Source organism: Epinephelus lanceolatus, chromosome 19 (assembly GCF_041903045.1).
Source record: "Epinephelus lanceolatus isolate andai-2023 chromosome 19, ASM4190304v1, whole genome shotgun sequence".
Classification (NCBI taxonomy): Eukaryota; Metazoa; Chordata; class Actinopteri; order Perciformes; family Serranidae; genus Epinephelus; species Epinephelus lanceolatus.
Window position 1 is genome coordinate 16,437,971 of NC_135752.1, and position 4,766 is coordinate 16,442,736.

The following is a 4,766-nucleotide window of genomic DNA, read 5'->3' on the forward strand; positions in this document are numbered from 1 at the left end:
TGAACAGGGTTGTGTGTAGGCTGGATCGGCTCGGCTGAGAGCGTCATACGTCACCAAGCGTCGCTGATGGGGAAACACAACGGGCGCCCCTGCTGGTTGATTTCAGCAACTACAGAAAAACCTTAATCATATTTGAGCATTTTACATTTCTCTTTATAAATATTAGATTACAAAATGCAGGAAATGTGCCTGAAAAAAACTAAAAATATACTCTGACATTGCAGACATATTATTATTTCATTAAAACAATAATATGAGATCAGATGTGTCACATTAACACACATCTTGGACTGTTATGTGGTATCTTGGACGATTATCTTTGTGCGTCTGAATTGCACATAGCTTCTATATTGTGAGCTTTTGTACAACCACTGGCCACGCTCAATATTTTTGCACATCTCACACAAAACTGTCCAGCTCTTTCATTATATTATACACAATTCTTATAGTATTTTTATAGTGTCCTTTTCATTGTTTATTGTAATTTATTCTGTATTTCTGTTATTGCAATACTTGGCCTTCATTTATTTTATTTTATCTTCATTATTTTATGTACCAAACACCAAGAAATACACTCACTGTTCTTTAATTGTAGATCTGGATTGGGATTCCTCTGTAAATGGACTGCATTTATATACTGCTTTTATTCACAGGGCTGTATAATTTGCCCTGCATTCATCTTTTTAGAACAAAATCTCTGTGGCGGCAGAACTCACTGGCTTGTTGCAATGCTTCATCTTCATTAAGGATTTTTTTTCCCTCAAATTTTGAATAATAAGACAAAATTTTTGTGTTGTTGACTGCCAGATTCAGATCCAGGAGGGGCAACACAGATTGCACCCTGGCTGTGGAACAGTGGACCAGCTCTCTTTACCCTTGCAGGGCTGTTGTGGAGGAGTCATGGGCATTTACCTATGCACTCTACATGTGCTTTGTGGACTTGGAAACTGTTACAACCCTGCCCCCTGAGGAGTCCTTTGGGGGTACTGCAGGAACATGGGGTACTGATATTCTTGCTACGAGCCATTCGTTCTAGTATAACCAAAGTTCGAGCTGTGTCTGCATACTCGGCACAAAGTCAAGCACGTATTCAGCCAGTGTTGGCCCCTGCCTGGGTTGTCCCCTGTCTCGGATGCTGTTTGTAATATTCATGGACAGAATCTCAGGGCACAGCTGGTTTGGTGGCCTCAGAATTGCGTGCTTTTTGCAGATGATGTGGTTCTGTTGGCTGAATTACAAAGTAACCTCCAGCATGCACTGGGGTGGTTTGCAGCCGAGTGTGAAGCGGTTAGAATGAGAGTCAGTGCATCCAAGTCTGAGTCCATGGTTCTTCACTGGAAAATGGTGGATTGCTCCCTCTGGATTTGGAGTGAGTTGCTGACCTACGAAAAGGAGTTCAAGTATCTCAGGGTTTTGGTGATGAGTGGGAGCTTGAGATGGACAGACAGTTTGGTGCAGCGTCGGTATTGATGCAAGTTTTACACTGGACTGGAAGACAATTTCTTAAATTACCAGTTCATTTAGCCAAGTCCTGACCCTCACCTATGATCATGAACTTTGGGTAGTGACCAAAAGAAGAGATCGCAGATACAAGCACCCACAATGAGTTTCCTCTCCAGGGTGGCTGGGCTCAGACTTGTAAGGAGCTTTGAGATCCAGAAGGTGCCAGGTGGTTCTGGGTGCTTCCTGTTAGAGGTTTTCCAGGCGTGTCCAGCTAGTAGTAGGCCTACGACCCAGAACGTGCTGAAGGGATTATATATCTCATCTGGCCTGGGAACACCTCTGTGCCCCCAGGAAGAGCTGGAAAACATTGCTTGGGTGAGGGATGTCTGGAATACACTTACACTCTTTTTCATGCACACACTGAAGGATCTGATGGGATTACATTTCACAGAGACTGTATCTTTAATGATTTCATGTGACAAATAAATTGATTAACTGCTTGACTGAGTGATTAACTGGTTGATTCAATGATTGATTGACTGAATACTTTTCCTGGGGGCCTGCTGCCAGTGGATGAAAATGGATGGATAGACATGGAGAAATTACCTCTTTAAATGTAAGACTTTCTCATGACTAAACTACAGAGTTTAAGGGTGAATCCAGCTATGTCAGTGAGTATGTTTGCATTCACGTGTGTCCCATTTCTACACAAGAAAGTTGCCTGTGAAAGGGACGAAAATGGTTCTGCTGAAGCTCTTCAATTTGATTTAAACTGTCAGGACAAAATTATATAACATATGCTATATAAAACCAGGTTACATTATAAGGTTTTTGCTTTGGGTCCATTTTCCAGGAGCAAGTAAACTAATGCGGCAATGGTCAACCAAAACAACACCTCTCTGGAACATTGCCTGTGTCATGATGGACAGATAAGACTGTTTACTGAAGCACTGAAGTGTGCTCAAGCAGAACCCTCTAGAGGGAGCACTTGTCTAACTCTTCCTCAACCAGTCATGTCAAAAGTCTGCAAGTATCTCCCTGATCCACCAACTACTGTATGTTTTTTGTTGGTTTTTTTTTTGGTGCTGACAAAGCAGATATTTTGAAAAGGTAAAAAAGTTGCATTTATATTGTGCAGATGTGAACTAGAGCTGCTGCTGTTAATCACACCATCGATTTTGTCTCCAATCCTCTTGTATAGTTTCTATTTTTAAATTCCCTTTTTAGTTAATGTATATATGTTTATTTTGGCTACTTTCTATACTTATCTGTATCTATGTCTGTCCTTGTATTGCTGCAACAGCCGATAAATAAATGTGTACCTTAGTGTAAAATGAATGCTGAATTAATCTGAATGATCATCTAACAAAATGTATATTAGCATGAATGTTCCTTGAGGCAGTTAACAGTGAGTCTATACGATATGTTTCTCGTGTGCCGCAATACACACATAGTTTACAGCACTAATTTGGACCAAACCATTTTCTGCTGAGTTTATTAAGTCTTTATGCAACTATTTTGCAGATCAGTGACCAATATTTTTATCAGCCTAGACAGCAGTCTTTTTTTAACTCAATGAGTTGAAACTGAGAAGATGAGAAAATGTCACTGATATACCCCAGAAGAATACCTGTAACATACCTACATGATACACAGGGGTCGGTGGCACCTGGAGAGTTATGTCGTCTAATGTTTCCTCAGAGCATGACAAAAACAGAACATAAAGACACAACAGTAGAAAGTGTGTCGTCTGTTGAGTCAGTGCATGTGAACCCTGCAGAAACAGGCCCGCGAGTACTATCAGCACTGACTCACAGGGGTATTTTGGGTACGTGCTATGCAGGATTGTAGAGGCCTTGATTCTGGCGCAAAATCAAACAAACCTGCACTGGGACAAGCTCTGATTTGGCCATGTTGCTGTGCTTTGCAAGGGAGCAAATCATCCTATATGAAGTTTTAAGTTAATATGTGGTCATGACATGACAGCAAAGACTCCATAGAGAAAGAGTTCTCATATACCATGCGGTTAAGTCACTGTCAATTTTTTTTTAAATCTCCTTCTTTATCTTTGTGTGCATTCAAATGATGTAAGATGGTGGCATTGGTAAACATGAACAATCATGCCCTGGGAACCAAGAATGTCCACTGCAAATCTCACGGAAATTTGTGCATTATTTCTCAAAACTGTTACTCGAAGTTTTTTGTACGACAGTGTACCAACCACCAGTTGACTTATGTTGGTTGAACTTTATCTGAACCCAAATTTCAAGAAACAGTGTTTGCAGCAGGAGTGTCAAAGTCTAACAAATTTCTTGATCCTGCTTAGGACAAAAAACCCTCTGCTCCTTGACTGTTCAAACTTTGAGTCCATAAAGACTTCTTATTATGTCTGTCTGGTCTGTACTCTTCACCATTTCTATCTACTCTACGCTGCTCATTCAAAACTTTAAAAAGAAAAAGGGAGCACTCTTTGCTCCAAATGTGCTTCACATTTGGCAACTTTCTTCTGTTGCCCAACAATGCACATACAAACAGGTAACACATAAGAATCTCTGACTGCTGGAGTTCTCTCCCCTCTCTCTCTCTGTGCCAGGGAGTATTTTTTAGGCAGTTTCAGTTCCTGCTATTTAAACAGTTTCAGAGCATACACCACTGCATTGGTGTTGTTTCCTGTCAGATTGTTCTGTGGTAAGAGAAGTGTGACAGGAAACTAGAGTCAAAGGCTGTGAAGACACACAGACTCAGTGTCAGAAATATTGTACATTGTTTGCTCTGATAGTCAAGTATTTGGTCTAAAATCACATGAATGCAGTTAATAGGCAACTATAGGACTGGACTGAAGCACTATCTGTTGATAAAACTACTAAAGCTTTCTGTCAAATTAACCCCTCCTTTGCATACTGCAGTGTTCTTGCGGCTGTGCAACTGCTCTGAGATGTAATAGAGGATCTTTGCATTTCTTTTTTAGTTATGTCAGGATGTAATGTTGCTTTACGTGAAGTACATTCTGTGCAATAAGTAGGATATATTTATAGAATTTAGCCCTTAAGTTTACCACAGCCAGAAGGTGTACAATGACCTTGTCAGAGCTGTCTCATCACTTATGGTTTAACACTTCTTTATTCTTTTGCTGACCAAGTTGTGCACCATGTGAGGCCTGACAGTCCATGTGATTATGAAAGCCATCAGAACAATTTGTTGCAGAAAGTTTGCTTCTATATAAGCAGTTAAGCTTTCTATAGCAGTGGTTCCCAACTGGTCCAGCCACGGGGTCCAGATTGCTCCTTAGTCATCAATTCAAGGTCCCACAGTGTCATACTTGA